At 45.8% G+C, this 20158-nt stretch overlaps 1 protein-coding gene across 1 annotated transcript in view; it reads left to right on the forward strand.

Annotated features, from left to right (window-relative positions):
- NKD1 (NKD inhibitor of WNT signaling pathway 1) overlaps positions 1 to 20158 on the forward strand; it is a 173224-nt gene that overhangs the window by 99717 nt on the left and 53349 nt on the right. The window lies entirely within an intron of this gene.

Raw genomic sequence — 20158 nt, forward strand, 5'->3', positions numbered from 1 at the left:
TGCTGGGAATCATAGGGGGTAGAGTGCTGTTGCACACTTCCCATGGGCATCTGATTGGCCACAGTGAGAACAGAGACCTGGACTAGATGGGCCTTTGGTCTGATCTAGCAGGGCGCTTCTTATGTTCTTATCTTCCTGACTTGTTTTGATAATGTGAACCCATCTTTTCAGAACTTGGCGTATCTATAGGTAAAGCTGAGCCAAAATTTCTCAGGAGAAATTTATTTTGGAAGAAAATTTCTGAGATTTTTCTTTTTCATCCCTCCAAAACACCACAATTTTGCTGAATATTCTCTACCAATCCCCCATGCCCCAGAATGACACTACATCCCAGACATTGTGGAAGATCAAAATGGCAGCTGGTTTGTTAAAGTTTTTATTATATTGTATTTTTTCTTTTTCTCCCCTATTTTTGTTGGTTTTTTGTTGTTTGATCAATTAATGTTGTTTGATAGATTAATGTTTGATCAATTTTGGAAATGTGTGATTAGCGAGACAATCATTTGTTTTGGACTTAAACCTGTATGTGACCTCCCTGTATCTAATTTGTATTTAACCTGCAATGACTATCTATCTATCTATCTATCTATCTATCTATCTATCTATCTATCTATCTATCTATCTATCTATCTATCTATCTATCTATCTATCTATCTATCTATCTATCTATCTATCTATCTATCTATCTATCTATCTATCTATCTATCTATCTATCTATCTATCTATCTATCTATCTATCTATCTATCTATCTATCTATCTATCTATCTATCTATCTATCTATCTATCTATCTATCTATCTATCTATCTATCTATCTATCTATCTATCTATCTATCTATCTATCTATCTATCTATCTATCTATCTATCTATCTATCTATCTATCTATCTATCTATCTAATCTGACGTTTTCTTAGAAAAACAAAACAAATGGCATCCAGGCTCAAGGCTTTGTTCTACATACCCTTGCCAAAAGAAGTGAGATGGGTAACCACCAAGGAGAGGTCCTTTCCAGTAATTCTACATCCCAGGGAGGCTCGTGGATGCCATTTTTGTGGTATTTTGGGTGCAAGGTGAAGACCTTTATGTTCACCTATGCCTTTTAAATAACTTGGGTAATCAAAGTTTTAAGTGTTACTTCTGGACCATAAACTGTGATTAATTGTAACTCTAGCTTATTGAAATAAGACTTCATAAAGCGTAAAGCTTCCTTTATGCAGTAAACCATAGTGGAGGCTAATCACAGTTCGATTAAGTTCAGCATAACACTAAACTGTGATTAGTTGAAAGCTTCTGACTGTGCTGGAGTAGAGGAGAAGCACATGAGCACACCATAGTGAGTATTATGCCCAAATGAGGCTATGGCACTACTTCTTATATACCAAAGGCTGTGAAATGATTTTGTGGTTCTTTTGGCCACCTGGTATGGTTGGAAAACCATGACACGGTAGATTGCCTTTTCTAGCATAGATGGAAGGACAACACTGAGAATTGAAGGTATTAGATGACTATTTGTCTAAAGTTCTTTGCTTTTTTCCTTTGTTTCCCCCCTACCTTTCCCCTCTTTAAGATCTAAGACAAATAAAAAAATAATCACAGCCATTTAGCATTCTTGGTTTCCCAAGCACAGGATCACCTGGGATACCATGGCAGGAGGAACCAATGGGCTGCAAGAGGGTAGAGCCATGCTAGGATCTTGGAGAACACATTGCGGCCATAGCTCAGTGGTAAATCACATGCTTTGCATGCAAAAGTCCTTGGGTTCAGTCCTTGGTATCTGCAGATACTCCTGGACAGCTCCTGCTAGTCAATGTAGACTCAAGGTGGGGAAGCTGTGGCCCTCCAGATGTTCTGGACTACAGCTCCCACCATCCCTGATCCCATTAGCCATGCTGGCTCAGGCTGATGAGAGTTAGAGTCCAGCAACATCTGGAAGGCCGTAAGTTCCCTGTCTCTGATACAGACAGCACTGAACTAAATGAACCATTAGCCTGACTTGGTATAAGGCAGCTTGTTATGTTTTTAAGTGATTCCACACAATAGGCACCAATTCATGGATTGGGACAGCTCATCTATGAATTGCAACCCCTTGTGAGAGCCACTACAGTTTGGAAGAAGAAAGGACAGCTTTGTCCTCCTAACTTGCAACATGGATCCATTCCCTGGCAGCCCCTTGATTCCTCCTGGCATGGTTATAGACCTTTCAGGGCTAGGCTTGGGCAACAGATAGGCTCTGCCTTTGTTTCTTTGGCTCCTGAGTCTTGCTCCAGGCATCCTCTGTCTGTCAGCCTGTTCCATCCCATTCTGCCATCTTCCTTTCCCGCATCCTCATTCTAGCTTCTTTTCTGATGGAGTCTCATAAGTCTAGCCTGCAACACTTTGTGCCTCTGGATTGACCCACTTGCCTTTCCCAGTCTTGCTGGGACTCAGATTTCAGCTTCCTGCTGAAGCTTCCTTGGATTTCAGCTTCCTGCTGAGCTCAAGTCTCAAGGCTGAACTGTAGTCATGGCTTTCAGGCTGTTACATTTTCTCTCTTATCTTGTGAACCAACGGTCTGTGATGCTTCCCTGGTAGCGCTGTGGTGCATGGCAGCAGCATCGTACCATGCAGCTTTCTATTAATCTGTAATGCCTGTCTGGTGCCATTGATCTGGTCAAAACCCCAACATTCCTAATAAGACAAATAGCACCTAATTGGATTTGCAGCTTCACAGGTTTGAGAGCCTTCATACAATCTGTGTACCGAGATTTGAATCAAGAATATGTTCTCTGCCAAAGATGGGACCAGAAGACAAAGAAGCAATTAGGGAAATAATTGAATTCCTTGTTTTTTTGTTTCCAAGTCACCATTGTCATTACCTCCCTTGCCTACCCTTGATTATGAACAAGGCATCTGAGCAGCAAAGATAAAAAGGGCTGCCTGATCGGTCCAGAAAAGAAGCTGGATTTAACTTCTGGGTTGTTATGTAAAGCTTGATCAAATCCTTGACAGACTTAACTGGTCATCAGCAAAAGGCTCTGGATTCTGGGATTAAGATTGTATTTGGTAAGAGGGCTGGTGCATTAGTGCTTCCCTTTTGAACTGTGGAAAGAACAAAGTAAACATCAAAAACCTTAAGCCACAAGAGCAAGTTGTTGACTCAAGTGTTGATGCTTGATGAGAGTCTAGGACACAACTGGAGCTGTTCTGTTTACCGAGCGGCAGGCATAAAAAAACCGTTGACCAAGTTGCCTATTTCAGCCTGTACCTGCCTTTGATTTCTTGGCTTCCTAAGTCCCTGTAAATCTGGGGCAATTTGATTGTTTTTTTTCATGATCACACTGGGCATGCTGAAGTTGAGGGGGGGAAAATCCTTGGAGATTAATATTGGCCACTGGTGGATACAGCTGTACCATCTCAGTTTTCTTTTCTTGTTTTAAAATAACTTTTACTTGGAATTGGAAGTTGCTCAGGATTATAAAGCATGAATGCCAAGGACATTTCAGATAGCAGAAATGTATACGTGCTACAATCCTGCTATGAATAGTGCTCCCATCTCTGTGGTCTGTAGCCTGAGGGAAGGCCTGAGAACGTGCACCAAGATGGAACCTGCCTCTGGCGCCTGGAAGTGACATCATCCATGGGCGACAGCTCACCGTGGCATAACATGGAAATGGGAAGATGGCCAGGAAGCCGGGAAGATGCCAGCCTGGAGAAGAATAAAATGGGGGAGGTGAACCTCACAAGGGGAAGTAGTAAGAAGGAAGGAGGGGAGTGGACAAGGGGAGAGAGAAATCGAAAAGACTGGGAAAGGAAGACTCCCAGTTAACAGACAGGAACATAGGAAGCTGCCTTATATTGACCCAGACCGTCGGTCCATCTAGCTCAGCACTGTCTACACTGACTGACCGTGATTCTTCAGGGTTTCGGACAGGCGTCTTTTCCTAGCCTTACTTGGAGATGCCGGTGATTGAACCTGGGACCTTTATTTATTTATTTATTTATTGAATTTCTTAGTCGCCCACCTGGCTGGCTATCCAGCCACTCTGGGCTACGTACAAAATAGGCATACAAATATAATAGACATTAAAACCTGAAAACAATGATGATAAAATCTAGCCCACCCCAAAAGCCTGCCTGAAGAGCCAGGTCTTCACGGCCCGGCGGAAACTCATTATAGAGGGGGCATGACGGAGATCATTTGGGAGGGAGTTCCACAGGGTGGGGGCCACAACTGAAAAAGCCCTCTCTCTAGTCCTCACCAGTCTGGCTGTTTTGACTGATGGGATAGAGAGAAGATCTTTTGAGGCTGATCTTGTTGGGCAGCATAGCTGATGATGCTGGAGGTGCTCCTTCAGGTAGACTGGGCTGAGACCGTATAGGGATTTAAAGGTCAAAACCAACACCTTGAATTGGGCCTGGCAAGCAACTGGTAACCAGTGCAACTCTTTTAGCACTGGAGTTATGTGATCTTGCCGGCGGCTGCCTTTAACAAGGCGTGCCGCCGCATTCTGTACCAGTTGCAGCTTCTGGACCGTTTTCAAGGGTAGCCCCACGTAGAGCGCATTACAGTATTTAGGTGAGAGGAGACCTTCTGCATCTCCTGGATCTCTCAGCGGCTTTTGATACCGTCGACCACGGTATCCTTTTAGATCGCCTGGAGGGATTAGGAATAGGGGGCACTGTTTTACGGTGGCTCTGTTCCTATCTCTCAGACAGGCACCAATGTGTGGCACTGGGGGATGAGGTTTCAGACCCTTGGCCTCTCAATTGTGGAGTACCACAGGGTTCTATCCTCTCCCCCATGCTATTCAACATCTATGTAAAGCCGCTGGGAGCTATCATCAGGAGGTTTGGGCTGCAGTGTCACCAATCTGCAGATGATACTCAGCTCTACCTCTCGTTTAAATCTTCACCAGAGTTGGCTGTAGATACCGTGTCCAAGTGCCTGGAGGCCGTTAGTGGATGGATGGGACGGAATAGGCTGAAACTGAACCCTGATAAGACCGAGGTATTGCTCGTAAGAGATAAGAGAAGGCTGGGAGATATAAAACTGGTGTTTAATGGGGTAAGATTGCCCCTGAAGGACCAGGTCCGCAGCCTTGGGGTCATTCTTGACTCACAGCTGTCTATGGAGACTCAAGTATCAGCAGTGAGCTGGGCAGCTTGGTATCAACTCCATCTGATACGGAGGCTGCAACCCTACCTTCCTGTCCATCTTCTCCCACGAGTGATACATGCCCTGGTCTCCTCTCGCTTAGACTACTGTAATGCGCTCTACGTGGGACTGCCCTTGAAAACGGTCCGGAAACTACAGCTGGTACAGAATGCGGCGGCACATTTGATAAAGAACAGCCGTCGCCGTGATCACATCACTCCAGTATTAGTAGATCTTCACTGGTTACCAGTTGTTTACCGGGCCCAATTCAAAGTGCTGGTATTAACCTTTAAAGCCCTATACAATTTCGGCCCAGTTTATCTGAAGGAGCGCCTCCAGCATCACCAATTATGCCGCCTGACAAGATCAGCCACACAAGACCTTCTCTCAGTCCCACCAGTTAAAACAGCTAGGCTGGTGCGGACCAGAGAGAGGTCATTTTCGATTGTGGCCCCCACCCTCTGGAATTCCCTTCCTCTAGTTCTCCGCCATGCCCCCTCCTTGATGGCTTTCCGCTGATCTTTGAAGACCTGGCTATTCAGGCAGGCCTATGGGGTTTCTGGGGTGGGTTAGTTTTTAATGCTGCTGACTGTATTTAAGAGTGGGCAGTTTAATTATTGAATGTTGTTGTTGTGATTTTATATTGTATTTTATTATGCTGTTGTACGTCGCCTAGAGTGGCCATTAATTCGGCCAGATAGGCGACTCAAAAATAAAAATTTATTATTATTATTATTATTTATACAAGGCAGGTGCTCTACCACTGAGCTGTGGCCCTTCCCTGTAGTTTGTCCTGCACGCACCTCAAGCCCCAGTGCCCCTCACTGCCCCGATGACAGGCATAGCCCAGTGCAGGCAGGCAAGGAGGTGTAAGCCCTCTTGCCTGGAAGGCAAAGGGGAGTATGTAACGACTTGAATGAATGGAGACTTGTGGACTGTATCAACCCTCACTCCCCATATGGTTGAGCAATATTAGTCCTCATTTTGACCTGTTGCAAAGGGGGATGGATGATGGAGAGGTGCCTTTTCCAGGCACCAGTGAGACAGCTACAGAGATGAAGTATTGTAGAAGGCAACAGGACCACATAGCTTCTTTCCAGTGACGTGCATGAGCACAGGGGTGTCTCGCTGCTGCTTTCCATGCAGGTTGTTGGCACCTGACTGAACTGGTGCACTTTTTGGAGCCCCCTCTCCCATGGGATCTCTGGTGAGCTGTGTTTCTTAACCAAAGGGACATCTTTGGCAGAAGCCACACCCACTTTCTGCCACTTTCTAGGTGGCAAGTGGAGCCATAGCAGGACAGCCATTCTAGCCATGCCAATGTGCAACAGTGCACTCCATCTGTGTTGCATTATGCAGTTGTCCCAACGAGTCCCTGCTGGTGGAGCAGCAGCAGCACCGATGCCTGCAGTGGAGTGTTTTCAGGTGGAGTCTCGTCAACCTCACATTTCGCTGTAAGTGGCTTATATTGCTGGGTGGTATAGAACAGAGGCAAAATATTTTTCACACCACAAGATTTTAAGGGGCAAAGCAGAGCCTCCAGAAGCCAGTCTTTGGCACCTGAACTCCTCTGAAAGGCCGTTCAACTAGATGCCTCTGATGAAGACTGTTTAAATTCAAAACACATTTATTTGGCAGATTCTTTGTAATCATTTTTTGGATTTTAAGGTTTTGGACTATCACACTTTTGGAATATTTTGCTGTGGTGTAATCAGTAATGTAGTGGCAGATTCAGAAGTGCAGGGTCCCTTCATGATAGTCACAGCTGTCCCCCTCACAGCCACACCTCCTTCTAAGATAATACAGCGTTCAAGGATTATAGGATAATCTGGCCAGGTTTGGATAGTGCTTTCTGCTTCTCTATCACTGCCATAATTTGATTATCTTTTCTCACTGTCAGATATATTGTTTGAATTACTGAATTTGGTGTCTACACGTTCATCTCCTGCTGCTGCCAAGCTGCTTGATGATGTAGATGAGATGCTATCATCAGGATTCACTGTTACAGTTACAGAATTTTCCCTCTCCATAGCTTGTCTTGGCTTTATGAAGTAGGAACTAATAAAGGCTTGCTTGCAACGGACACTCATTGGGACTCATCTCAGTGGCTAACACACTTCTTATAACGCTGATTGGCTCATAGGTTGTTGGAGACATAGGTACCAGGCTCCCCAAAAAGTAAGGGGTCTAAGACCCCTCCCCCTAGCCCCAGGACCCCAGATGACTACACCCCTGGGTGTAATCGATATTTGGAAGACATTTTTAGTCAGCACAGCCAAATATTTCAGAACATTTTACATGTGCACTGCAATGTTGTAAAGCCAAGAAAGATCATTTGGTCAGTACTGTATATTCTATTGTCTATGAGACTTATCTTTTTAATAAAGATTTTAATTTTTTGTATATAGATTATGTTTATTTAGACCTTGACTTTATTCATTCATTTGCATATCCTCACGTACCTGCGTGTGCCTTTTTCCTCCATCTCTTTTTGGAACCTACATAGAAATATATCATGGAAGAAAGCTGGTCTGTAGAATGTCGGGTGATGTTTTCATATGCTGCTTTGGCATCTGGCTGGAAACCTCCCTGATCCTGGCCCTGCCAGTCCCCCATAGGACTCCAGACTTGGCTGATGCAGCCCACGGAGTTTGGGCTCAGGGTCAGAGGAGCTGGAGCCAGATTTCCATGGGAGGTGGGGGGTGAAGAGGAATGGCAAGGAGCAAGATGAAAAGGCGGAGGCAGCTTGGTTTGGCATGTGGGTCTGAGGTTCCCCTAAATCCGAACGATGTTTATATATGTTCTGTCATTTGCTAAAAGGACCCAAGTGCCACCTGAGTGGGAAACTGATAAGCTGGAGGATGGGAAAAGTACCAGTAAGCATAAGGCTTGGGGGTCGGGGAGATGTAGCTGGATGCCAAGTTGAAACTGTTTAGCTTGGCAGGCAGAATAAAAATTGCCAAAGAAGCAGGAGGCTGGCAGGGTTTAGCAGGCTGGCAGGGTTTAGCAGGCACTTTCCTGAGGTTGTATAAAGATCCAGGAAATTGTGCAAAACAGGTAAGTTCTTCACCGGTGCATGAGAAGAAAGTGTCACGTTGCCATGTGCTTTGTGGAGTGGGAGTAGCAAGGAACGGGAAACTGTTTCACATGTGACTTCAGACAGTTCCCTTTTCAGGGGCTGGTAATTTAAATCTCCCAAACTGCTGCTTTGAAATGATGTGTCTTGCTGGATTTTTCTGTTGTTTTTTTTAATGCGGGGCTGAAAGCCGAATGTTCCAGCGCCATCTGACAGTGGGTCGGTCCAGAAGTTGAGCCAAATTATGGTGCATAAAATGAGAGTTCTGTATTAAGAGGTGGATTATCTGTTTACATTTTAAACCAAGGGTGGGGTGGGGGTCCTCTGTCCCATGGGCTGAATGTGGCCCTCCAGGACTCTTTCTCTGGCCCTGGAGTCCTCCCAGGCCATAGCCCTTGCCAGCTGTGCTCCATGTACTCCTCAAGTACCTGGTTGGAACGTGTCTTTTAATTGTGATAGTGCTGGGGTCCACAGTGTGGTGCCCATGGGCACCACATGCCCTCATACACCTCCCTTGGCATCCACCAAGGCCCTCTGCCCTTCCCAATTTTTTTTTTTAATTGAGGGTTTTTTGTCCTTAGTGGTTGTTTAGTTGTGGGCTGTGGGTTGAGTTTGCCTGGTTTTTTGGGTGTGTGTGTGAAGAGTGTAGTTTCCTTTTTGTATGTAACTCTGTGTTAATAGTTTTGGGGTGTGTACCTGGGGTGTGTTTTTGGAAGAGAGATTTCTGAGCATCACCAGGTGTTTTCTTCTTCTTCTGTGAAATGGATATTTTGTTGTGCCCACAACAGTTTCTTAGATTGCCAAATGGTGGGAAAATCCCCAAGAAGGTTGCGGTTTGGATTATCGACTAAAATTATGGCATATCATGGTTTAGCATGATGTCTGGATTAAGTCATTATCTCATATTTTCCATTCACCTTACTACATCCTGCTGCTCAAAAAAATGGAGAAAATCTATAAGGTAGAAAGATGGATACTTTGCTGGAGGGAGACATGAAGGTTGCAGTCTGAAATATCTGAAAAACCGGCTCCTTGCATATAGACCCTCTCAGGTGTTAAGATCAGCAGAGGGGACCTTGCTGGTAGTTCCATCACTCGTAATTCATACAGTGAAGTCATCATCTTGAATTGGGCCTGGTAGCAAATAGGCAGCCAGTGCAGCTCTTAAAGGACTGGCATTTGCTTTCTTATTCAGCTCAGCAACGTAGCAGCAGTGTTCTGCACTAGCTGTAGCTTCTGGATCTCTTCTTTGAGGGCTGCTCCACATGCAGCACATTACAGTAGTCCAATCTGGAGGTCACCATGGCAAAGCTGTGGTGGGGCATGAGTTGTGTGCAGGCACAGAGACTGGGAAGAAGATGTGCTAACAATGCAATCTTATACATGTCTACTCATAAGTAAGTCCCATTGGATTCAGTGGGGATTATTCCCTGGTATAGGCTTGCAGTTAAAACAGAGCTGAGGTGTTTGGCTCAGTCATTTCTATGAGAAAAAATGGAGGGGGTAAGTCTGTATTTTAACTGACTTTGGCTGTCACCACAAGCAGCAATGGTGGCCCTGCCAACAGCCCATTGCATGCCATTGCCCCTCAGTGTCTTGCTTGGAATGATATTATACCAGGGTGTAGCATGATTCTAAAGGCATTGGTGTGTGGAGTGAGACATTATAGTAATGTTGGGCATGAGGCTCCTCTGTGTGAGATCCAGGATGGAGATCAGGTGAGAGATGGGTAGGTCCCCTAAATGTTTAAAGACTGTGTCTTGGATCCAAACTGTTGGACGCAGATACATCATCTGGAACATGGTGATGTTTTTTTATGCTATGCTTTCACATTTATTTCTGTGTTAGGCATTGCTTTCTTTGCTGTTTAGTCTGAAGCTGTTAAACTAGGTTAGTTTATTTTATTTATTTATTTATTTAATTTCATTTTTAAACCGCCCATAGCGAATAGCTCTCTGGGCGGTGTACAAAAGATTAAAAGTACAGAAATACAAAATATCACAATAAATAAACTGAAACAAAGAGATTTAAAATTGTAACATTAAACGCTTTAAAATGCCTGGGAGCATAGCCAGGTCTTAACCTGGCGCCGAAAAGATAGAAGTGTCGGCGCCAGGCGTATTTCTTCGGGGAGGCTATTCCACAATTCGGGGGCCACTACAGTAAAGGCCCTAGATCGAGTAACTGTCCTCCGGGCTTCCCGATGGGTTGGTACCCGGAGGAGGGCCTTAGACACTGAGCGAAGTGACCGGGTCGGTTCATAGCGGGAGAGGCGTTCCACAAGATACTGTGGTCCCACGCCGTGTAAGGCTTTATAGGTCAAAACCAGCACCTTGAATCTGGCTCGGAAGCAAATAGGTAGCCAGTGCAAACGGGCCAGAACAGGTGTTATATGTGCTGATCGGCTGGTCCTCGTCAGCAGTCTGGCTGCTGCGTTTTGCACTAGCTGAAGCTTCCGAACTGTCTTCAAGGGCAGCCCTACGTAGAGCGCATTACAGTAATCCAACCTAGAAGTTACCAGAGCATGAACAACTGAGGCGAGGTCATCCCTGTCCAGATAGGGGCGTAGCTGGGCTACCAACCGAAGGAAGGATCGAAAAGAACCCCAAGACTACGAACCTGTTCCTTTAAGGGGAGTGTAACCCCATCTAGAACAGGGTAAGCATCCACCATCTGGGCAGGGAAGGCATTCACCAACAGTGTCTCAGTCTTGTCTGGATTGAGTCTCAGTTTATTAGCTCTCATCCAGTCCATTATTGCGGTCAGGCAATGATTCAGCACATCCACAGACTCACCTGTAGAAGATGAAAAGGAGAAATAGAGCTGCGTGTCATCAGCGTACTGGTGGCAACGCACTCCAAAACTCCTGATGACGGCACCCAGAGGCTGCATGTAGATGTTAAAAAGCATGGGGGACAAAACCGACCCCTGAGGGACTCCACAATGGAGAGTCCAAGGAGTTGAGCAATGTTCCCCAAGTACTACCTTCTGGTGACGATCCGCCAAGTAGGAGCGGAACCACTGCCAAGCAGTGCCTCCAACTCCCAACTCCGCGAGTCTCCCCAGAAGGATACCATGGTCGATGGTATCAAACGCCGCTGAGAGATCAAGGAGAATCAACAGAGTCACACTCCCTCTGTCCCTCTCCCGACAAAGGTCATCATACAGGGCGACCAAGGCTGTTTCAGTGCCAAAACCAGGCCTAAAACCGGATTGAAACGGATCCAGATAATCGGTCTCATCCAAGAGCACCTGGAGCTGACCGCAACCACCCGCTCCAGAACCTTGCCCAAAAAGGGGACATTCGCCACCGGTCTATAGTTGTTCAGGTCATCTGGGTCTAAGGAAGGTTTCTTTAAGAGAGGTCTTACTACTGCCTCCTTGAGGCTACTAGGGACTACTCCCTCACTCAAGGAGGCATTTATCACTTCCTTAGTCCAGCCGGTGGTAGTAGTCCTGCTAGCCTTCACTAGCCAAGATGGACAAGGATCTAGAGCAGACGTGGTCGCCCGCACCAATCCAAGTACCTTGTCCACTTCCTCAAGCTGCACCAACTGAAACTCATCCAATAATGAAAGACAAGACCGTGTTCTGGACACTTCAATGGATTCGTATTGTTTTATATCGAGAGCCAGTGTGGTGTAGTGGTTAAGGTGTTGGCCTATGACCTGGGAGACCAGGGCTCAAATCCCCACACAGCCATGCAGCTCACTGGGTGACCTTGGGCCAGTCACTGCCTCTCAGCATCAGAGGAAGGCAATGGTAAACCCCTTCTGAATACCACTTGCCATGAAAACCCTCTTCACAGGGTCGCCATAAGTCAGAATCGACTTCAAGACAGTCCATCTCTCTCTCTCATTGTTTTATACAATGTATAGATTTGTGTGTGTGTGGGGGTCACATTTATTGATGGGATTATTTCTAGTATGCTTTCTGAATTGTTTTACTTATTGTTGCGAGCCACTCTGAGCACAATTTTGTGGGAAAGTGGCATACAAATGATGATGGTGATGACTGATGAGAGGAACGGGAGATGGCCAACAATTTGTTTCTTGCTGCACACTCTCAGTCCTCTTGGGATGCTGTAGCGCTCCTTCCTGACCATAGTCATGGAGTGTGTGAGGCTGCGCCAGGGTTCTGAAACAAAGCCTCAAGGCTACAATCCTATATGTACTTGCCTGTGAGTAGGTCTCGTGGAACTATCTTCTGAGCAGGCTTGCATAGGACTGCCCTGCAGCCTGTCTACAGTTCTGAACAAACAGAAGCAAAGGGACCATAAGTCAATGGTAGAGCACATACCATGCATCCCAGTTCAATCCCTGGCATCTCCAGTGAAAAGGATCAGGTAGCAAGTGGGGGGGGAAAGACCCCTCTCTGCCTGGGATCCTGGAGAGCCACAGCCAGTCAGAGTAGGAAATGGTTGACTCTTTGGATAAATTGTCTGATTTTGGTATAAAGAGGCTTTCCATGTTATTACTGCTGCATGGATTGAGCAGAGAGAAGAGAGAGGAATGCACTCTGCCAGAGTTCAACCACTGCAAATGAACAATTATTGCCACAAGGTTTTGAACATAACTTCTTTGGAAATACGGTGAATACCTGTGGTTTAATTCATTCTGCTTGAGGAACAAAGTTCTTTTTTCTTCTTTTACGTTCCCAGCAATGATTATTATGGGTGGGAGTCCCTGGTGCCCCCTCCCCACAAACCCTGCACATGGCTTTACCGTGGTCTTGTTTATAACCAATATTGTGGAAAGTGATCCAGATGCCAGCCTGCACTCCTTAAAGTGGCATAGGCTTTTAAAAAAATTCATGGTCAAGAAAGTGTGATTTTATGATTAACAGTTTATAACAAAAATGTTATAGTTTTGGTTATGGATGCCTTCTGTTTCCCTCTCTTGCACAACATAACAATGCACTTGCACATATCCTGGGAATTGTAGTTTACCCCTAACAGAACTACATTTCTCAGCACCCTTAGGAAACTACAGTTCTCAGGATTCTTGGAGGGGAGGAATGCGCTTTAATTCTACATGTACACAATCTAACAGTCTCTTTCTTTCCCCTTCTGGCTCAAAAGCAAGTATCCCAGATAGCGAGGATCGTCCGAAGGGTGGAATTTACAAACTATCTTTTCATAAAGTTTTGTAAGCTGGTTAAATTCTGGAAGCCCTTAGGGACAAGTGTTTTCAGACACAACAACCCCATTGTCTTGGCAAATCTATAACAAATACCCAAGTACAGACATACTGTAGCAATTGCAGGAGGGAGGGAATGGGTGGGAAAAGAAAGGGATATTGCTTTGGCCAGTTTGCTGTCCCAGATTGAAAGTGCCAAGGTGTCAGGGGCCTATTGTATGCTTCAACTCTACTTCTGCCTGGAGTAGCTACAGAAACCCAACGTTTTCCTTCAACAGGCAGAACAAGTGGCCTTTGTTACCTAGACAGATTACAGCCTTCCCCCCCCCCCCTCCTGAAGCCTGCTCTTCATAAAAGCCCAGCGTGAACAGTGGAATTTCTGACTTCCCTCAGATTCTGAGGTGACTTTTATAGTTTTCAAGTAGCTTCAGGGTTATATTTTAAAAGTTGGATTCCATCACATCTTTTAAGTTTAAGCCTAGGAGGGGGAAAAAGATGTATTTTTGGTGGGGAAAAAAAGTTTTTCCTTCTCTTCACAATTCTCTCTCCCCCCCCTTTAACAGATGTTTCATCTCAATCGTATCCAGACCTCAAAGCACTAGCACCAGTCAGCGTGGGTTTTTTTTCCTCCTCTGGAAGGGAAAGAGAAAAATGTCATTTCTTTGGAGGAGAGTCAATCACCCGTTCCCCATGTTTTTTTATTTATTTTATGGAACCACAATTAGTCTGCGAGTTAAAAGCAAATAATAGAAACATAGAGGTACGGGGCTGTTGAAATTAGCCCAAAGCAGCCATTCTCCTGTATAGATGACCTGGAGACCAGCTGTTTGTTTTAGTTGGAAACTTTGCCTTCCCACCCCATAAGAAGAAACTTTTTAAAAACCTGCAAGTAATCAGGAGCGTATTCACACCATACATTTATTCCACTATTGTTCCATTTTAAACAATGAATCCTGGGAAGTGTAGTTTGTGAAGGGTGCTGAGTGTTGGAAGGCGACCCCCTCATAGAGCTACAATTCCCAGAGTTCCCTGGGAAGAGGGATTGACTGTCAAACCACTTAGAGAATTGTAGCTTTGTAAGGAGAATAGGAGTCTCCTAACAACTCTCAGCACCCTTCACAAACTACACTGCCCAGGATTCTTTGAGAGAAGCCATGACTGTTTAAAGTGGAGTAATAGTGGAATAAATGTATGGTGTGAATGTGGCCCAGGTCTTTCTTGTTCTGTAAGTCAGATCTGGGAATGTGGCTAGTCCTATAACCAATGAAAAGGCAGCATTCCATACACACTCTTTAACATGGTAATGGTAATTACCCTTCCAAATTCTCTCTCTCTCTCATATGTTCATATATATGTAGTTACGCTGTAGTTTAACTGTAGTTTGTTAAGGATGCTGAGAGTTGTTAAGAGACTCCTGTTCCCCTCACAGATCTACAATTCCCAGAGTTTGTAGAGGGACTGGGAACTGTAGCTCTGTTAGGGGAATGGGAGCTTCCTAACAACTCTCGACACCCTTAACAAACTTTACTTCCCCGGATACTTTGGAGGAAGCCATGACTGCTTAAAGTAGTATAACACTGCTTTAAATGTAATATGTGGACGTGGCCAAAGTAAGCACCAGGCAGACCTCGCTAGGGAGAGCATCGCACAACTGGGCCACCACCACTGAGGAGATCCTCTCTCTGGAAACTACTTTCCTCACCTCAGACATGGGGGGGGGGCACCTCCAGTGTGTGTGGAGTTACATACAGAGTCGAGGACACATCAAATACCCGGATCCTAAGTCGTTCTGGGGCCTTGTGGAATGGTGAAAATGGCATCTTCCTAATGGCTCCCATCCTGGGCACTTGGTAAACTGAAAATCCTGGAGATGGATAGGCAAGTAGCAACACTGGTGGACCCCACTGGGGCATTGGGCCCTTGACAACTGCCCAAGAATACTGACTGCTGCTACCACCTGCAATTGCCTTCGTCCATACATTTTAGCTGGATAATAAATGCTCCTAAGCCTGTTCATGATAGCAGGAGCATGAGTTGTATGCTTGGTTCACAGCAAGCCAAAGAACATTCAAGATTGGTCTTTGCAGCATTTTTTCTTTGTGATGAGCTGTGTGGGTCAGAGTGACAGCTTTCCCCATGGGAAGCAATTTTGATGAAAAGGTTGATATGCTTATTCTATCACTATCACGCAGCACTGAAAACTTCCTGTCACCGAAGGCTGCACTCAGCTTGGCCTCAAAGAACCGCTGGAGTCCAATGATAGACTGGACATCCTCTTTGTCCTGAGGAGGCAAAGGCAATACAGGAGTAGTGAGCATCCCAAGTGAGAGATTAGGAACATTACCCACTTGGCATAGTAGCCATGCAGAATGTTCAGTATTGCCCTTGTCTTCATTATTCAGAGTAGGAGCTATATGACATTCACTCAGGATTATGCCAAGTCCCTGTATTGTAAGATTTGCATAAGATTGTTGTAGACACAAGGAGTTGTAGGTGACATTCACAAATTGCCTATTAAATGCCATATTTAGGGTCTATGTGGGATCTTGCATAAGGATTAGTGAAGTTCATCCACTCTGCAGTGGATGGAATTAAGCTGTTAAGCAGGCTGCGTAGAAGTGTATTAAGCAAGAGAAAGCTATGGACTCTTTCACAGCAGGTCAGCACAGTATCTCTATTAGGTCATAGGAGCAACTCTAGCTGAGAGGAAAAACATTCATGAACGTGTGAATATTACTTATGAAACGAGTCGTTTTACTATAAGGGAGGGGTCATGAGACTATCAAGACAGACAGGAAAGGAGAAATAGACACAAACACACACAGAGAGAAGTCCATGGCGGAGGCCTGAGAAGAGGGAAGAAACATCACCCTGCAGAGCTAAAGATCCATCTAAGCTGTGAATGACAGAGTGGCAACTGGCTGCCCCCAGAGGATCGCCCAAACACTGCTGCTAAGGACACGAGATCTATGCTTGTTTATGTGTTTATATATTAGATGCTTATATTTTGGTGCTCTCACTGTACTTGCCTAACTTGGATTAATGATCTTTGGCATGCCCCTTCCCTGAATGTATTCCGCAAAGCCTTGAAGACCTGGCTTTTCAGACAGGCCTTCGGGACTTCCGGGGAGGGTTAATTTTCAGGACTAATTGCCTATTACTCTGAACTGTTATCATTTCTATTTATAGTTTCCTTGTTATATTGTATTTTATGTGTATTTTATTGTGTTGCATTTACTGCAACTGATTTGTACGTCGCCTAGAGTGGCCATTGGCCAGATAGGCGACACATAAATTAAATTATTATTATTATTATTATTATTATTATTATTATTATTATTATTATTATTATTATTATTATCATCCTGGTAGCTTCAGAACTCTTGTTATCATTGCCAATGTGGCAGAAACCCACTTTTCTCCTTGAACATCTAAGTTAGACAAGAGACTGGTCGGAAATCAAAGGCCTGCATTATTAATGACATTACCTATGTGCAGACTTCATTTAAATAGTCTTGCATAGGCTTTTCCTTAAGACTTTAAAAGTAAAATAAAACAAAACCCTAAAGGGACCACACCAACAACACCAACAAAAAAAAAAAGACAAAATGAAAAAGCAAAAAAAAAAAAAAAATCACTGTGGAAACATAAATATTTAAAATTTGTATTGCTGCATCTTTAAATTGCAGTTGGCAGCCACAATACGCAACCTTGCAAAAGAGCAAATTGGTGTGCTATTCTGGGTGGTTCTTATTTGAATTTGTCTCCCATCTCTTGCCCGCTGCCCCCTTTGTTCAGAGTAGTTCCATGAACTAATTAAAGGAAATGTTACTTGGAAGGGTCATAGCTCAGTCGTAGAGCATCTGCTTTGCATGCAGAAGGACCCAGGTTCAATCCCTGGTGTAGGGTTGCCATATTCCAGTCCCACAAATCCGGGCTCCTGACCCTGTCATGGATCGCTAGAGTGAGCTCCCAGGCATACACACCCACACCCCACTGCACTGGCCCACGGCACCTGTCTGCATGCTCCACCTAACTCTCCCTTGACATAAATGCTGGTTGCACTGTGGGCGCAACCCTGCCATCACCCAAGATGGCGGCCGAGGTTTCCCTAAGGGGCTAATGCCCCTGCTGCCATCTTGGTTGATAGCAGGTATGTGAGCACATAAGATGGTATCTGCAGGAGGCCCTAACCTGCAGAGTGCTGTGATCGACTGGGTATATAAGGGATAAGATGGTCTTTCAGGTATCCTGGTCCCGAGCTGTATAGGGCTTTGTACACCAAAACTAGAACCTTGAACTTAGCCCGGTAGCTAATAGGTAGCCAGTGCAGCGGGGTGACATGTTGGTGATACCCTGCCCCAGTAAGCAGTTGTCACTGTATTTTGCACCTGCTGCAGCTTCCAGACCAACCTCAAGGGCAGCCCCACATACAGCGCATTACAGTAACCCAATCTGGAGGTTACCAGTGCATGGACAACAGTGGTCAAGCTATCTTGGTCCAGAAACAGATGCAGCTGTCTTACCATCCGAAGCTGGTGAAAGGCACTCCTAGCCACTGAGGTCACCTGGGCCTCTAGCGACAAAGATGGATCCAGGAGCACTCCCAGACTACAGTCCTGCACTTTCAGAGGGCATACGACCCCATCCACAGCAGGCAACAGTCTAATTATCTGAACTCGGGAACCACCAACCCACAGCATCTCCATCTTGCTAGGATTGAGAGTCAGTTTATTGGCCCTCAGTCAGCCCACCACAGAGTCTAGGCACTGGTCCAGGGCTTACACGGCCTCTCCTGATTCAGATGTTACAGAGAAATAGAGCTGGATATCATCAGCGTACCTCGCCCCAAATCTCCTGATGACTACTCTGAAGGGCTTCATATAGATGTTAAACAGCATGGGGGACAAGATGATACCCTGTGCTACCCTACAGCACAACTGCCAGGGGGCCAAAAGACAATCACCCAATGCTATTATCTGAAAACAACCCTGGAGATAGGATCGGAACCACTGTAAAACAATGCCTCCAATACCCATCTCACCAAGTTGGCCCAGAAGGATACCATGGTCCATAATATTAAAAGCCGCCGAGAGATCAAGTAAGAATAATAGGGTCGCACTCCCTCTGTCCTCCTGAAAAAGGTCATCCATTAGGCTGACCAAGGCCTATTCATTCCCATAACCAGGCCTGAACCCAGACTGGGATGGGTCAAGACAATCTGTTTAATCCAAGAGTACTTGCAATTGCTATGCCACAACCCTCTCAATCACCTTCCCTAAGGAGGGGGTATTTGCGACCAGTCGGTAGCTGTTGCAAAGCAATGGGTCCAGGGTGGGCTTTTTCAGGAGTGGTCAGATCACCGCCTCTTTCAGGGCGGCTGGAACCACTCCCTCCCTCAACAATGCATTGACCACACCCTGGATCCACTCGGTCAAACCCCATCTGCAAGCTTTAATAAGCCAAGAAGGGCAAGGGTCGAGAGGACATGTTGTTGGCCGCATCACTGCAAACACCTTGTCTACATCATCAGGCTGCATCAACTGAAACTCTTCCCAGGAAGTTGCAGCAGACGTTGCACTGGACAGCTCACTGGGGACTACTGTAGATGTGGACGAGGCATCAAGATTGCTATGGAGGCGAGCAACTTTATCCTCAAAGTGCCTTGCAAACAATTCACAGTGGGCCTCCGAAGGGTCTAAAACTCCATTTCCTGGAGTTGATGCCAACAGACTCCTGACAATATGGAAAAGCTCCACTGGACGGCTCTTTGAGGATGCGATGGTGGCAGAGAAGTGGGCCTTCTTCGCCGCCCTCACCGCTGCACAGTAGGCGCGGTTATGATATTTTACTTGTGCCTGATCAGCCTTACATTACGTCTTTCGCCACATGCATTCTAGCTGTCGTCCAACCTGTTTCATTTACCTTAGCACACTGGTGTACCAGGATGCAAACCAGGCTCCACAATGCCAGAGAGGGCGCTCAGGTCAACCATGTCAAGAGCCTGATGTTCCTCGCTGTTCCACACCGTGACAAGAGCTTCAAAAGAGTCACCTACTCTATATACTGGGAGCCCCCCAGGGCATTCAGGAATCCAGTGGATTCCATTAGTCTGCAGAGGTGGACTATCTTAATCCGCCCATGCCTCCTTCAGGGGAGGATCTGAGCCATAAATCTAAACTTCACCAGGAAGTGGTCTGACCATGACAATGGGGTGACATCCATTCCCCCTAGCTCCAGATCACCCCTTCTTCCATGTGGAGCAAGCACCAAGCCGAGAGTGTGCTCTGCCCTATGTGTTGGACAAGTGACAGCTCTTCATGGAGGTCATGAAATCCTGAGCCAAAACACTAGAGGCAGCCTCAGCACGGACATTGAAATCACCCAGGACTATTGTTCCGGGCCCCTCCAATACTACAGCCAAGATGGCCTCCACCAACTCTGTCAGAGAAGTTGCTGGGCAGCAGGGTGGACGGTACACCCACAGCAATCCTTGGCTCCTTGGCTCAATACCAGGCCCTCACAGCCAGCTCCAAGACAGAGTGGTTTCCTGGTGACAGAGATGGAAGTTCTGTATACCACAGCAACTCCCCCCCCCATCCCTGCAGGCTGTGCTGGTGTTGTGCTGAGTATCCAGGTGGGCAAAGCTGGGTCAGATCAACTCCTCCCAGCTCACCCACTCAGGTCTCAGTAATACACACCAAATTGGCACCTTCATCCATGATCAAATCATGGGTGAGTGTAGTCTTATTGTGTACTGATCTGGTGTTAAACAACAGCACACACAGGCCAGTGGGCACAGCAGATGAG

This window comes from Rhineura floridana, chromosome 13, assembly GCF_030035675.1.
Source record: "Rhineura floridana isolate rRhiFlo1 chromosome 13, rRhiFlo1.hap2, whole genome shotgun sequence".
Classification (NCBI taxonomy): Eukaryota; Metazoa; Chordata; class Lepidosauria; order Squamata; family Rhineuridae; genus Rhineura; species Rhineura floridana.